This window comes from Lolium rigidum, chromosome 5 (genome assembly GCF_022539505.1).
Source record: "Lolium rigidum isolate FL_2022 chromosome 5, APGP_CSIRO_Lrig_0.1, whole genome shotgun sequence".
Classification (NCBI taxonomy): domain Eukaryota; kingdom Viridiplantae; phylum Streptophyta; class Magnoliopsida; order Poales; family Poaceae; genus Lolium; species Lolium rigidum.
The window spans coordinates 217,187,430-217,204,659 of NC_061512.1; the positions used below are offsets into that span (position 1 = coordinate 217,187,430).

The 17,230-nt window shown below is 44.4% G+C and overlaps 1 long non-coding RNA gene across 5 annotated transcripts; it reads right to left on the reverse strand.

The window, feature by feature from the left end:
• Nucleotides 1-12,194: 12,194 nt before the first annotated feature.
• Nucleotides 12,195-15,304, reverse strand: LOC124653999. Of its 5 annotated transcripts, none has more exons than XR_006988125.1 (5): nucleotides 15,188-15,304; nucleotides 15,030-15,106; nucleotides 14,759-14,938; nucleotides 12,852-14,266; nucleotides 12,195-12,680 (listed from the first exon to the last, which is right to left on the reverse strand). It is a non-coding gene; the product is annotated as an uncharacterized LOC124653999 (long non-coding RNA). The 5 variants fall into 5 exon arrangements; XR_006988124.1 differs by having other exon boundaries at nucleotides 12,852-13,231; nucleotides 14,048-14,266; nucleotides 15,030-15,292; XR_006988127.1 differs by having other exon boundaries at nucleotides 15,200-15,284.
• Nucleotides 15,305-17,230: the final 1,926 nt, after the last annotated feature.

Here is a 17,230-nt window from a genome sequence, read left to right on the forward strand (position 1 = left end):
GGAGATTCCGGCGCCAACGTGGAACCTGCACAACACAACCAAAGTACTTTGCCCCAACGAAACGAGTGAGGTTGTCAATCTCACCGGCTTGCTGTAACAAAGGATTAACCGTATTGTGTGGAAGATGATTGTTTGCGAGAGAAAACAGTAAAAACAAGTATTGCGACAGATTTGTATTTCGAGTATTAAAGAATGGACCGGGGTCCACAGTTCACTAGAGGTGTCTCTCCCATAAGATAAAAGCATGTTGGGTGAACAAATTACAGTCGGGCAATTGACAAATAGAGAGGGCATAACAATGCACATACATGACATGATAAGTATAGTGAGATTTAATTGGGCATTACGACAAAGTACATAGACCGCCATCCAACTGCATCTATGCCTAAAAAGTCCACCTTCGGGTTATCATCCGAACCCCTCCGGTATTAAGTTGCTAACAACGGACAATTGCATTAAGTATGGTGCGTAATGTAATCAACAACTACATCCTCGGACATAGCGCCAATGTTTTATCCCTAGTGGCAACAGCACAACACAACCTTAGAACTTTTCGTCACCTGTCCCGGGTGTCAATGCGGGCATGAACCCACTATCGAGCATAAGTACTCCCTCTTGGAGTTAAAAGTAAAAACTTGGCCGAGCCTCTACTAGAAACGGAGAGCATGCAAGATCATAAACAACACATGTATAATAACTTGATAATTAACATGACATAGTATTCTCTATCCATCGGATCCCGACAAACACAACATATAGAATTACAGATAGATGATCTTGATCATGTTAGGCAGCTCACAAGATCCAACAATGAAGCGCAATGAGGAGAAGACAACCATCTAGCTACTGCTATGGACCCATAGTCCAGGGGTAGACTACTCACTCATCACTCCGGAGGCGACCATGGCGGTGTAGAGTCCTCCCGGGAGATGATTCCCCTCTCCGGCGAGGGTGCCGGAGGCGATCTCTGGATCCCCCGAGATGGGATCGGCGGCGACGGCGTCTCGGTAAGGTTTTCCGTATCGTGGCTCTCGGTGCGGGGGTTTCGTCACGGAGGCTTTAAGTAGGCGGAAGGGCAAGTCAAGAGGCGGCACGGGGGCCCACACCATAGGCCGGCGCGGCCGGGGGTGGGGCCGCGCCGCCCTAGGGTTTGGCCACCCCGTGGCCCCTCTTCGTCTCGTCTTCGGACTTCGGAAGCTTCGTGGAAAAATAGGCCCCTGGGCTTTGATTTCGTCCAATTCCGAGAATATTTCGTTACTAGGATTTACGAAACCAAAAACGACCAGAAAACAGCAAGCTGGCACTTCGGCATCTTGTTAATAGGTTAGTTCCAGAAAATACACGAATATGACATAAAGTGTGCATAAAACATGTAGGTATCATCAATAATATGGCATAGAACATAAGAAATTATCGATACGTCGGAGACGTATCAAGCATCCCCAAGCTTAGTTCTGCTCGTCCCGAGCAGGTAAAACGATAACAAAGATAATTTCTGAAGTGATATGCCATCATAACCTTGATCATACTATTTGTAAACATATGTAGTGGATGCAGCGATCAAAACAATGGTGATGACATGAGTAAACAAGTGAATCATAAAACAAAGACTTTTCATGAATAGTACTTCAAGACAAGTATTAATAAGTCTTGCATAAGAGTTAACTCATAAAGCAATAAATCAAAGTAAAGGTATTGAAGCAACACAAAGGAAGATTAAGTTTCAGCGGTTGCTTTCAACTTGTAACATGTATATCTCATGGATAATAGTCAACATAGAGTAATATAACAAGTACAATATGCAAGTATGTAGGAATCAATGCACGGTTCACACAAGTGTTTGCTTCTTGAGGTGGAGAGAGATAGGTGAACTGACTCAACATAAAAGTAAAGAGAATGGTCCTTCAAAGAGGAAAGCATCGATTGCTATATTTGTGCTAGAGCTTTTATTTTGAAAACATGAAACAATTTTGTCAACGGTAGTAATAAAGCATATGAGTTATGAAAGTTATATCTTACAAGTTGCAAGTCTCATGCATAGTATACTAATAGTGCCCGCACCTTGTCCTAATTAACTTGGACTACCGGATCTTTGCAATGCACATGTTTTGACCAAGTGTCACAATGGGGTACCTCCATGCCGCCTGTACAAAGGTCTAAGGAGAAAGCTCGCATTTTGGATTTCTCGCTTTTGATTATTCTCAACTTAGACATCCATACCGGGACAACATGGACAACAGATAATGGACTCCTCTTTTATGCATAAGCATGTGGCAACAATTATTATTCTCATATGAGATTGAGGATATGTGTCCAAACTGAAACTTCCACCATGAATCATGGCTTTAGTTAGCGGCCCAAAGTTCTTCTCTAACAATATGCATGCTCCAACCATGAAGGTGGTAGATCTCTCTTGCTTCGGACAAGACGGACATGCATAGCAACTCACATGATATCCAACAAGGAATAGTTGATGGCGTCCCCGAAACATGGTTACCGCTCAACAAGCAACTTAATAAGAGATAAAGTGCATAAGTACATATTCAATACTACAATAGTTTTTAAGCTATTTGTCCCATGAGCTATATATTGCAAAGGTGAATGATGGAATTTTAAAGGTAGCACTCAAGCAATTTACTTTGGAATGGCGGATAAATACCATGTAGTAGGTAGGTATGGTGGACACAAATGGCATAGTGGTTGGCTCAAGTATTTTGGATGCATGAGAAGTATTCCCTCTCGATACAAGGTTTAGGCTAGCAAGGCTATTTGAAACAAACACAAGGATGAACGGTACAGCAAAACTCACATAAAAGACATATGGTAAACATTATAAGACTCCATACCGTCTTCCTTGTTGTTCAAAACTCAATACTAGATGTTATCTAGACTCTAGAGAAACCAAATATGCAAACCAAATTAGCAAGCTCTAAGTATTTCTTCATTAATGGGTGCAAAGTATATGATGCAAGAGCTTAAACATGAGCACAACAATTGCCAAGTATCAAATTATCCAAGACATTTTAGAGTTACTACATGTAGCATTTTCCAATTCCAACCATATAACAATTTAACGAAGGAGAAACTTCGCCATGAATACTATGAGTAGAACCTAAGGACATATTTGTCCATATGCAACAGCGGAGCGTGTCTCTCTCCCATAAAGTGAATGCTAGGATCCATTTTATTCAAACAAAACAAAAAACAAACCGACGCTCCAAGCAAAGTACATAAGATGTGGCCGAATAAAAATATAGTTTCGGGGGAGGAACACGATAATGTTGTTGATGAAGAAGGGGATGCCTTGGGCATCCCCAAGCTTAGACGCTTGAGTCTTCTTAATATATGCAGGGGTGAACCACCGGGGCATCCCCAAGCTTAGAGCTTTCACTCTCCTTAATCATATTGCATCATACTCCTCTCTTGATCCTTGAAAACTTCCTCCACACCAAACTCGAAACAACTCATTAGAGGGTTAGTGCATAATAAAAATTCACATGTTCAGAGGTGACACAATCATTCTTAACACTTCTGGACATTGCATAAAGCTACTGGACATTAGTGGATCAAAGAAATTCATCCATCATAGCAAAAGAGGCAATGCGAAATAAAAGACAGAATCTGTCAAAACAGAACAGTCCGTAAAGATGGATTTTATTAGGCCACCAGACTTGCTCAAAAGAAAATTCTCAAATTGAATGAAAGTTGCGTACATATCTGAGGATCATGCTCGTAAATTGGCATAATTTTCTGAGCTACCTATAGGGAGATAGACCCAGATTCGTGACAGCAAAGAATTCTGAAACTGCGCAGTAATCCAAATCTAGTACTTACTTTTCTATCAAAGACTTTACTTGGCACAACAAAACTTAAAACTAAGATAAGGAGAGGTTGCTACAGTAGTAAACAACTTCCAAGACACAAAATAAAAACAAAGTACTGTAGGTAAAAACATGGGTTGTCTCCCATAAGCGCTTTTCTTTAACGCCTTTCAGCTAGGCGCAGAAAGTGTAACTCAAGTGTTATCGAAGGGTGGTGCACCTACAGCGGGGTTTGGAGTTTTCTCAACCATGCATAGTATATTGGATACATAAGTTTCAGCGTCTCCTTTTTCATTAGTCTTGGGCTTGCTACTCTCATCAAACAAGTTTTCAGGAACAAGCCAAGCATAGTTATGTTCTAGTGCATCATTCATAGCTAGGAGTTTACATGGTATGGGTGCTTTGATCTCCCCACCATCATTAATATTATTAGTGTATCTTATTCTATCCATGTCCATCTTTTCAAGGAGACTAACAAAATTAGTATGAGAACCAAGCATATTAAATTTAGCAAAGACCTTTCTAGCTTCTCTTGCTAGACCACCAAATTCTCTAAGAAGGGTTTCTAAAACAAAATCTTTCTTTTCCCCCTCTTCCATATCACCAAGTGTAAGAAACATGTGTTGGATTATAGGATTGAGATTAACAAATTTAGTTTCCAACGAGCGAACTAAAGCGAGCAGCAGCAATTTCATAAGTGGGAGCAAGGTCTACCAAGTGTCTATCTTCGAAATCTTCAACGGTACTAACATGGGTGAAAAATTCTTCTATATTGTTCCTCCCAATTATAGACCCTTGTCCTACCGGTATGTTCTTTGCGGTAAAATCAAAAGGAAACATGATGAATCAAGTAAAGTAAATGCAAGTAAACTAATTTTTTTGTGTTTTCGATATAGCAAACAAGACAGCAAATAAAGTAAAGCTAGCAACTAATTTTTTTTGTGTTTTGATATAATGCAGCAAACAAGGTAGTAAATAAAATAAAGCAAGACAAAAACAAAGTAAAGAGATTGAGAAGTGGAGACTCCCCTTGCAGCATGTCTTGATCTCCCCGGCAACGGCGCCAGAAAATATGCTTGATGGCGTGTATTTCACACGTTCGTTGGGCAACCCCAAGAGGAAGGTATGATGCGCACAGCAGCAAGTTTTCCCTCGGAAAGAAACCAAGGTTTATCGAACCGGGAGGAGCCAAGAAGCACGTTGAAGGTTGATGGCGGCGGGATGTAGTGCGGCGCAACACCGGAGATTCCGGCGCCAACGTGGAACCTGCACAACACAACCAAAGTACTTTGCCCCAACGAAACGGTGAGGTTGTCAATCTCACCGGCTTGCTGTAACAAAGGATTAACCGTATTGTGTGGAAGATGATTGTTTGCAGAGAAAACGAGTAAAAACAAGTATTGCGACAGATTTGTATTTCGAGTATTAAAGAATGGACCGGGGTCCACGAGTTCACTAGAGGTGTCTCTCCCATAAGATAAAAGCATGTTGGGTGAACAAATTACGGTCGGGCAATTGACAAATAGAGAGGGCATAACAATGCACATACATGACATGATAAGTATAGTGAGATTTAATTGGGCATTACGACAAAGTACATAGACCGCCATCCAACTGCATCTATGCCTAAAAAGTCCACCTTCGAGGTTATCATCCGAACCCCTCCGGTATTAAGTTGCTAACAACGGACAATTGCATTAAGTATGGTGCGTAATGTAATCAACAACTACATCCTCGGACATAGCGCCAATGTTTTATCCCTAGTGGCAACAGCACAACACAACCTTAGAACTTTCACGTCACTTGTCCCGAGTGTCAATGCGGGCATGAACCCACTATCGAGCATAAGTACTCCCTCTTGGAGTTAAAACTAAAAACTTGGCCGAGCCTCTACTAGAAACGGAGAGCATGCAAGATCATAAACAACACATGTATAATAACTTGATAATTAACATGACATAGTATTCTCTATCCATCGGATCCCGACAAACACAACATATAGAATTACGGATAGATGATCTTGATCATGTTAGGCAGCTCACAAGATCCAACAATGAAGCGCAATGAGGAGAAGACAACCATCTAGCTACTTGCTATGGACCCATAGTCCGGGGGTAGACTACTCACTCATCACTCCGGAGGCGACCATGGCGGTGTAGAGTCCTCCGGGAGATGATTCCCCTCTCCGGCAGGGTGCGGGAGGCGATCTCTGGATCCCCCGAGATGGGATCGGCGGCGACGGCGTCTCGGTAAGGTTTTCCGTATCGTGGCTCTCGGTGCTGGGGGTTTCGTCACGGAGGCTTTAAGTAGGCGGAAGGGCAAGTCAAGAGGCGGCACGGGGGCCCACACCATAGGCCGGCGCGGCCGGGGGTGGGGCCGCGCCGCCCTAGGGTTTGGCCACCCCGTGGCCCCTCTTCGTCTCGTCTTCGGACTTCCGGAAGCTTCGTGGAAAAATAGGCCCCTGGGCTTTGATTTCGTCCAATTCGAGAATATTTCGTTACTAGGATTTCGAAACCAAAAACAGCGAGAAAACAACAACTGGCACTTCGGCATCTTGTTAATAGGTTAGTTCCAGAAAATGCACGAATATGACATAAAGTGTGCATAAAACATGTAGGTATCATCAATAATATGGCATAGAACATAAGAAATTATCGATACGTCGGAGACGTATCAGTCTTCCACATGGACCACCAAGTCTCAAAACCGTCGGTAGTGAAGGAGAAACGGAGGTCGTGGGGAATTGGAATGGCCAAAGCATCAAAAAAGGTGTAACACCTTTGGCCAGTAAGGATGTCATGCAGTTCAGCTCTGCTTGCTGTCAGGTGGTGTAAGAAGAAGTGTGGAGGCACCTGCCCAAGACCAAGCTGTCGGGCTACCACTACCGGTTGATAACACTCGTAACCAGGCTTGATGATCCGGTTCGAGGTACTCATGCCAACGGGGAGGAAGCAAGGACGAATCATGATGGAATACAGATGCTTGGGTGCTAGCGTCATCGGCAAAGTTATCCAATCGAAAGGAGACTGGATTTTCAAAATTCTCCGTTTCAGTATAAGGAAAGAACAGGGGGTTGTCCAAACCTTGGAAGAAGATCTTGAACCACCCTGCTGCTTCCTTAGGGATCAGCCTGTCTGCACGGGAGACCATACAAAGCTTGGCCATAGCTGGTGCATCGGATATCCTTTCCATTAGCATCTGGAAAGGTGCAGGAGGTCAAAGGTGGGAAGTCTGGGATCTGGTGCTGAAAGTATAGCTGTGCCCATAACTGAATAAACCACCAGGGACCGCCAGTTTTAACTGTCTTTTGGGAGAACAGTTTGACAGATATCAGTTGAAGAGATCGATAGACCTCTCCAAGAAACAGTTTGCCTAGGCCAAGATGGGTGCCTTTGGCCAGCTCATAGGCTAGGGAAAGATAATTCTTGGTAGGAGCAAGTGATGGGCCACAGAATATGAAGTCTTCCAACCAAAAGTTCAGGAAGGCTGTGTGTTCTCTCTCTGTTACAGGGCCTTTGGTCTTCATATAACGATTGAGGTAGGCACCCCAACTGGTACACTCTTTTTTGGAAGAAAGGGTGAAAGGGACTTTCGGCAGTTTGAATGCAGAAGGGCTTGGGGATGCAATGTCTAGGCCTGTGATCATGGCCACATCCAGCAGGGTTGGTGTCATAGGGCCGTGGCCAAACATGAAGCAGTTCAGTGCGTCAGACCAGAAGTAACCGATGGTTTTCAGGATATTTTCATTCTTCTCAAGAGGAGACAATGACAATGACAGGGCATCGGCTATCCCTATGGCTTCCCAGGTGGCATAATGGGTTTTGGATACTCTATTGTACCATGTCACCCAACCCTCAGGAGGATTAGGCCAGGCTCGCAGGCAGTCGGCCCAGGAGGTCAGATCTAAATTCTGATTCACGAAGGGGATTCTGTTAGCTTCGCATGAAATTAAGAGGGCGGGGCTCTCGGAAGAACGAGGACCGAGGCACATAGAGTTTGCGAGAGAAGGGTGTGGCAGCAGGATGTCTGAGACCTAAAATTGATAGTGGAATAGAACATTAATTCAGGTGTTTGCTGTTTACTCCTAACATTGATGCACGTGACAAGGAGGCTGTTGAGAATTACCTTCAGACCGGAGACCATGGCGTTGGCGTTGGATGATTCCGCCATTGGATGCGCTGAGGAATCGAGACGGCGCGGCTAAGATCTGAGATTCGTAGAGCTGCCGGGGCGGTGATTTGGGGATCTGAGTTTCTCAGACGAAGGGCGCAGGTTACCGTTTGGAGGGGCGGTTAGGTTGGCCTTGCTCCCGTTTTATCGTGGAGGCTGATGTGGTACCATCGGCTTTTTTGGGGAGTGCTTGACTCCGGCTATCGGCAAAGTTAAGTGAAGATATTCCTTCATTTTAAGATGAATTTTTTTAGATTGGTGATAAAGTCAAGGAGGCAAGACGCCACGACATGACCCGACGAAAGAAAGCATGATGATTTTGGAAATGTCATTTCCAAAACCAGGGGGCATGTGTTATCACCAGAATTTGACCGAGTCAGAGGTGGGCCGCGATCAAGATGGGCTTGAAGAATATATATAGAAGAAATACGTGAATCGGCCTTTCATGCAAAGTTTGGGCTAGTTTGCCCGTGTATCTGTAATATAGTAGGTCGTATCTTAGATTAGAAGATAGAGTTTGACCCGTGCACGGTTAGGTGCACGCCCGAATTAGAAAGTCCCCGGACTATAAATATGTATCTAGGGTTTATGAAAAAACAACAACCAACGTTCAACACAATCAATCTCGGCGCATCGCCAACTCCTTCGTCTCGAGGGTTTCTCCTGGTAAGCACCATGCTGCCTAGATCGCATCTTGCGATCTAGGCAGCACAAGCTTATACGTTGTTCATGCGTTGCTCATGCTGAAGCCTTTTTGATGGTGAGCAACGTAGTTATCTTAGATGCGTTAGGGTTAGCATTGTTCTTCGTATCATATGTTGTGCCGCCCTTACACCTATCTTAGGTGTAGGGGCGGCACCCCGCTTGGTCACTGTTTAGTAGATCCGATCCGTTACGGTTGCTCCTTGTTCTTCAAGGATTAGTTTAATATCCGCAATAGTTAGGCCTTACAAAGGGTTGGAGGATCCAGCGGCGTGTAGGGTATAGTTTGCTAGCCCTAGGCAGGATGTTCCGGGGATCAACCTCGTGTTGGTTTTTAGGCCCTGCCTAGGATCGGCTTACGATCACCGTACGCGAGCGCGAGGCCCAATCGTGAGTAGGATGATCCGATTATGCGGTGAAAACCCTAAATCGTCGTAGATCGCATTAGCTTTATCTTGATCAAGCAGGACCACCATATATTCGGACACCTTGTACGAATCATGGGTGGATCGGCTCTTTGAGCCGATTCACGGGACAACCTCGAGAGCCGATCGAGGCTCGTATTTAACGTTTACGTGTATGCCATGCAGGAAACTAAGCGAGGCATCATCCAACACCTTCCCGACCAGGTATAGGTCAGGTGGCACGCCCTTGCGACAGCATCGGACGTGTGACCAGAAGGCTTTGCGGGCCGCCGCTCTGAGGGACTGGGGCCAGCCGCAGCCCTAGTTGTTCCCGGCTCTACTGTGTTGCCAGTCGCTGCCCGCCGGTGGGTTTCTGACCGCAACACTGCTACAACTGGCGGTGGCTGCTGCTACGATGGGCTTTGGCGGCTGCTACATGGGTCAGCGATGGCTGTGAAAAGCGGCGGCGATGGACATTGCTACAAGTAGCGGCGGCAGTTGCTACAAACGGTGCGCCGCTGTTCTGCAACTAGGCCGCCGGCGAAGCTATGTGCGGACGGCGGTGCTGCATGCTGGGGGCCGTCGTGCTACCGGATGCAGGGGGCGGAGTTGCTGCCAAGTCGGGCGGCGGTGCTGCAACCCGGACGCGACATCGCCGGAGGTGCTGCAAGCTCGGGTGCGCGAAGGTCGGGAAGAAGGGAAATTTTCTTCTCTGTTTTTTCCGTGCGGGAGCGTTGACCCCAGATCCGACGGTTACCTTTAGTTGCATCGGGTGGCTGGCGACCCGGGGGATTGGGGATTTCATCCCCCGGGGGACGCTCAGCGCGACCCTTTCTTTATTATTATATATAGATGAGATGTGGACACGAAATGATGGATCAGAGAGTTGTCTGAACAATTTTCTAAGGTACTACAATATGTCATCTTCCTAAGTAGTTTGGTGTGGGTGCGTGGTCTAAAGTCTGAACAGGCGTCTGCCAAACAAAAATCTGAACAAGTGAAGAACAGAGAAAAATCACAAGACAGACTCAAATTGATTCATTCTGCAAACAATGTTTTGGACGAGCTCATTCTTATACACGAGATAAATAAAGAGTTGCATGTTACATTTCTTCTCCAGCACTCCAAACATAGAGAAGTCAGCTAGTAACATCACACATCTCAAGTCATTTTGGTGACATGGCATGCCAATAAATGAAGAAAGAGAGTGAGATGGTAACTAGCTATGTTACCATAACATCACACAACCCAAGACAAATGAGTCTACAACATAATAAATGACACAATGCATGACACCACATATAAGTTACTACTCACTATGAAGGTAGTAATCTAGAAGTGTTGCTATACACACGATAGTTTCTGTCCGATACCCGTACGATCCTTTGTAGCGCCAGCTTGCTTCACGTGGGCAACGGTTGGACTTTGCCTTTTCTCTTACCAAAGCCCAGCCAAAATTTCTCTTCTGCTACATCCTTATTTCCGCTAAAAGGAATGCTGAAGAAGTCAAACCAAGAGCGCGCTTAGAAAATAGTCTATCTATGTTTTAATCTGATTTTGGTTTGTACTCAAATAAGCGAAAAAGCGGACAGGCGGCAACTTCGTCATTCCCTTCCTGGAAGCATCGCCGGATTTGCCAAGTTGGTTTGTCTCATCGGCAGTTGCAGTGAATGTCAAGGCGGCGGCCTCGAGGTTGTTCTTGAATATTGGGGAGGCGGAGCAAACATGTCCGTTTGTTTCAAAATGGACATGTGAAGGGCGGTGCGGCGCGGCGAGATCAGCCGCCACCACTACATCCTCTCGCTGGTCAAAATGGACACACCGAGGGCGACGAGCGGGCTACCTTGGCGACGTGAGCTTTGGCAACCGGGAGCGAGGCGTCTGTTTGGACGATGATGAGGAGGACGAAGACCGAGGACCACGATGATGACCTCTTCAACAACGGTGGCACGCCTGCTCCACCCGTGAGCTTGAACCCGGAGGTCTAGCCACCAAACCTCACAGAGGAGGAGGTGATCGAGCTAGCCATCGCCCAAAACCATCTGGACGAGCTAGCCTAGTGGCACTGCCTCGCTGTCCAGCTACTGGACTCCGCATTAGCTTAGGGCAGGCCAGTGACCCCTCCGGTCACCCTGGTCACAACCAAGAATGCACACCGCCGGCTCCTCCCGTGCCTACGCCGCCGCCACCCACCACCTCCTCACGTACAAACACCGCCACCGCCAACACCACATTTGGCTCTATACTGGTCGTGGCCTTGGGCGCCTCCGATATTCGTTGACCTCGTTGACATCGACGACGAGGAGTAGGTGTCCATGGCGCGAGCCCTAGATAGTGTCTTATTTTCTAGTATTTTTTTGGCACTATATAAATTAATTTTCCATTAATAAAACATATTATTGAGAAAAAATATGTCACACCGTTGGGAAGACCTCAACCCAAACAAACAAGCGCGAACCATAGATAGGCTTGTGGGGCTTGAACCTGTTTGTATATGTTACGGATTTTTTTTTTCTTAATCAATCGAAGTTTTAGCCTGGTTTAAAGAAAAATTGGGCTGGGGCGACGGGGGATGGGGCACTCGGCAGAAGATTGAACAAGTAGCGCTGTGGGGGAAGTATCGGACAGAGATCGTATGAAAATTGTCGTGTGAAGCAATTCTGGGAACCTCGACTAGTAACATGACATATGTTACTAGTCTAAGTTACTCCCCACTACTAGGTGAATGCCCGTGCGTTGCTACGGTCCTATATTTTGTGGCACCAAATTTGTATCATAGATACTTCATGAAAATATCCTTACAGTCTAGATCCTCGATTGTGTGTCATGTTTCTTAAATTGCAATCTCCTCTATATCTAATCTATCTCACTCCAACTGATTCCCTAAGACGCGCACCATATTTTCAATGACTTCATTTTCTAGCCATCAAAGTCACTCCTTGTTGGTGACTTCGAAAAATATAGTTTTAAAAGCAGCAACAAAATTATCTATCTTTTTTGTTCAGTAGTTCTTAATTACAGCAGCAAGAAGGTAAATAATAGAGCAGCGGCCAGAAAATAGCAGTAAACAAGAAATATAGCAAGCAATAGTCAGTAAAATAGCAACAAAAAATATCCCCTGCTGTCAACTCTTCTGATCCTTCTCACTATCGATCAATCTCTCACCAGCATAGTGGCTTCCCCTAATGCACGAACCCCATACACAAACAGATGCAATCATATCTCTTTAAACTATAGCTAAATACCCATAAGTTGCTACAAATCACGATTAAAAAATTAGCTAGCATGGCTAGGAACTGTCATGCTAGACCTAATTTCTTGATGGCTTGGTACACGAGCGTCCCTTACCAGCACAGCTAGCATACTCCAGTTGCCCACATGCGATTTCCCCCATAAAGTAGATCATCATTGAAGCATGAAGTGTATGTTAACCGGCATGACGGTTTTGCAAGCCGTGGCATGGCAACAACAGTCAAAGGCGCAACAGAGACTGACTTGCGTGTGTAAGGAAGAGGCAGATATGGTCGTATGAGGAACTGCCGATAACGCAAACCCTTTTTGATGAACTTCAACATGTAGCAACCTGTAGAACAAAATGAAGGTGTCACACGCTGCAAGCACCAAAGGATAGGCATACAAAGATAAATTCATTTCTCTTAATCTGGGGCCTCCTTATTTGCTCCCATTTCCATATTAAGAAAAGAACTGTTGGAATGTGAGGGAAAAGGTAGGACCCAAGGTGTTGTATCCTTACCTTTCCTGGTAGTGCTGGATCGCCTGGCAATGGGCAAACTGGTACAACTCTCTAATTGCATCATTATAGCGTAGCGACCTTGCTCCACCTTGCATCCCCAGGGGAGCAGAGCAAATTGTAGGGATGCACAAGCATCGCAATGGAGGTCAAATTGTCAGCTTATCATTTAGCCCTAGACGTACATGTGTTTGATGAAGGACAACATTCTAAGCTACAAAAGTGTATAGTGGTGTTGGTTCTGCGAATAAAGATCAAGTCAAACAGAAAAAAAAAACCAAGAACCATTTGACCAAAAGAGCTACCTAGAGTGTTGGCTTTCAAAAGAGTACCTCCTACCCCAATGTATCGTACAGGAACTCGATGTAAAAAGTTGTATGGACCTGAGATTAAAAGTTACATATATCACATGGAAAAATCATGAGTTTATAATATAATCATTAACCATTTAAATACATGGGGAAATCACTAAATAAAACGAACTACAGCTGCAACTTGTAGCCACCTTAAGCATACACCTCGAAAAGTACTTCTAAAATATTTACTCCCTCTATTACAAAATATAAGACATTTTAGTGAGCTAAAAAAGCCTACTAAAACGTCTTACTTTGTTGTACGGAGGTAGTATATGACTAAAATTCAAATAACAATGTACTATAACTATGTGCCTTACAATATATTTTATCTCTGACCTTATCTTTCTAGTTTATGTGGCAATAAAAACTATTCTTCTTACATAAAATAACACACATAACATACTTGCAGAAGAATCGAAGTGTAGAAAGTTGATCATCTAATATTACCCTCCTTTAGTTGATCACACTACATGTCTTAAGCTGTTAAAGAAATATAATGACCATGTTGGCTCTGATTTTTTTAACATATGATTATAGCAATACGGTATTACAGGAACTGCAAGTTGATCCTATCTAGCAATAATATCTAGATGGCTCATGCGGAGCATTCAATATCTAGATGGCTCAAAGGAAACCCATAATGAACATAATCTAATGGAAACACACCAGGCCACTACTAATTGTTGATCTTGACCAGGAAAACAGAATCATAGCAAGTGTTGCATTACTTCAGGTTATAGAATTATATTTCTACATAATGTCAACCATAGTGTTGGCGATTAAAAAAGTAACCATAGTGTCAACAAACAAAGGCACTCAAGCAGCAGGCAGCGACGGAATTACCTTGCACTCTATGAGCATACAGGGTGGATGGGTCCCATGCATATGCGTACACCAGAAGATTACTTTGCACTCTATGAGGATAAAGGGCAGATCCTTCTCCATTATCTACTTCGGCATTACGATTCCTTACATCCAATATTTCTAATTGCTCAAGACTATCATGTTCATGTACTCCGACAGGAACTTGATGGCAACTTTCTGGTCATTTTCCAGCTTTCTCTGCATAATTCAGACCAGAGATTGAGCACTCAAGAGTATGGCTTATACAAGTGCTAGAGTGACAATAATCACTTCAGTACGAAGAGTGTAATCTGTGTCTTTCCAATAATTCTGGACTCTAAAGTACATGATTGTTACAAGTGATATTTCAAACTTTTTAGTGTACAAACTGGCAAATGAACCTACCAGGTAGACGTAGCCAAAGTACACATGTCTAAGTTTGTTTCTTGAGCAGAAATTTCTTGTGGCCTTTCTAGTGAAGGAGTAGATCTTCATGTTTTCGTAGAATGGTATGTGTGTGAATGGAATAGTGTGATTCTGGAGGTTTTCATGATGCTTAAAAAAACAAAAGCTAACGAGATATGCACATATATGTGATGTTGTCTTCATATGTGCAGTTCCCTAGTAGAAAAAGGGAAAAATAGATAATCTTCAGAGCTTGATCCAAAGAAAATTGAAACAGGTATAGGTGTACATGTCAAAAGTACTTACTTCTCCATGTAGGACATCTCATGAATTATTTCCCTAATCTTAATCAAATGAGCATAATCGTTGGATCAACATGCAGAATATTTACAATCCAGGAAGCTGGTTTCATGGCTGTGTAAGTCATCAGACACGAATTTGTTACTGCTGCCTGCCTTAAATCCAAGCCAGACAGAGTCATCTTCTCTGAAAGCAACACAAGAACAATTACATGGCTTCTGTCAAAATATATGGCACAATATATCAAAGGCAACAAGTATATTTGACTGCTGCTTACCAGAAGTACTGCTTGAGACAATCGTAGTTCCTCCAATGTGAGTGTTCAGATTTTATTTTCTTGCTCCTCAGAGCTTCCTGTAGAATTTCAGAGCAGGGTTAATAGTTAGGTTTGATATGGGGAAAATAATCAGTCTGAATACAAAAATACAACTACACCTCCTCCATAACTCTGTATACGGGAGTCACAACTTTCACTCCTCGCTGCCATTCTTGCGCCATGGCGGGCTCCTTCCGCACGCGTCCCTTCCGCCGGCCGCGGCCATCAAACGAGGGCCCCCTTCGCCACCAGATCGGCCACCATAGCCGCGCATGGAACTCCGCTGCCTACCCTGCCCTTGGCTGCTTGTCATGGCGCGACCGGACACGGGATCGAGCGCGGGCATGGGGTCGGCCGGCAATCGCGTCCCTCGTCCGTGTGGTACTCCACGATCATCAGGATAAGGGGAAGTGGAGGTGAGATCTTGGACGTGGGATGCCGGCCGATGGTGTCCCGCGAGTGGGTGCAGCTCTAGGTGGGTGGTAGAGGCGGCGGCATAAAGATTGGATCCAGAGAGAGAGAATGGGGATCAGGTAGAGGCGCACGACGATGGATGGGTCGGGACTCGGAAGGGAAATTTCCACGGGCGGGGTAGGGCAAAAGATCAGACGGTAGATTTTTGGTGCAAAACATTAGACGGTCAGGATGGTTTTAATGACGATCATCAAAGTGCGTTGAGTGTCAAACGACCAACTCCCATTTAATAGTAAAGATGACCAGCTTAAACAATTTAAAGCTGGTAAAATTGGAACTCTCTCAGCGATTGGATGGTCCAAGTGAACGGTGGGCCAGCGTAGGGATAGGTGGCGCTCGTTTTGGACTTGGCCGGTGTTCATGGTCGGCGCATTGTGGACCAGTACATACCTAGTTGCCAGGAAAAACCTATACACCGACCAGGTGGCTACCGGCCACCGCACACCCCCCGCGTGGGTGTGGGCCTTGCCCAGGTAGGCTTTTCCGTTTTGTTCTCTCTTTTCTATTTTTTTTCTTTTTCTACTTTTTAATTTTAAAAATTGTTTAAATTGAGAAAATATTTAAATTAAAAAATGTTCAAATCTGAAAACCGTTTAAATTTGGAAACCGTTCAAATTTGAGAACCGTTCAAATTTGAGAACCGTTCGAACGTGAAAAATGTTCATAATTAAAACAAACTTTTTCAAAAAATCAAATTTTAAAAAATGTTCAAATTTAAAAAATGTTCATATTAGAAAATGTTCAAATTTCGAACAAAATATTAAAAATATGAAAAATGTTCAATCTCAAAAAATGTTCAAGTTCAAAAAATGTTCGAATTTGGAAAAAAAATCAAAAATCTGAAAAATGTTCAAGTTCGAAAATTGTTCAAATTTTGAAAACATTTAAATTTCTGAAAAACTAAAATTTTAAAATTCCTGATTTAAAAAATCGGATCTAAAAAGAATCAGCTTTTGAAAAACGCAAAAAGAAAAATAGAACAGAAAAAACGAAAAAGAAAAAAAGGAGTGGAAATGTTGGGTCGGCCCAACAACCCGCCTAGGGGGTGTGCGACGCCTGGTCCCCGCCGACCAAGTCGGCGTACAACACCACCCCAGTCGCCGTCTCATCAACCAACGCACCAATGGGCAACAACGAATCCCTCTCGTAGATCCACGGAGATGATGCGCGTGCATGGGAGGCCGACACTACATGGAGGTTCGTGGGGCGACGAAGGTGCACCTTTCGGAGAGCATCTCCAGCCGTTGGGGATCCCCAGGCCGAAATTCGGCGCTATTTAGCGTCGAATGGATGTAAAATTTGGCCTGGGGAAGACCATATTTCGAGCGGCGAGCCCACGATGGAAATTTGAACAAATATAGGCGAGTTCAGACAAAATCTGACGAAATACGTTCAAACATAGGCAAACTTTTGAGATATTTAACATATATAGGCGAGTTCGTACATGTATATGCCGAATTTGTAATATATTTGAATTCGGCCAGAGAGAAACATAAACTTAACTTAAAACACGGCGTTCTACATGCCGAAATGGCGGTACAACGCTGTGTAGTCGTCGCGTTGCTGGAGTGGCCGGCGTCCTCGGGCGGCGGCGCCTACTGGCTGCTCTGGCCGGCGTCTACGTGCCAAAGGCTGGAACCCTGGCCAGGGTCGCCGTGTGGCGGCATCGGCCAATACCACTCATCGTC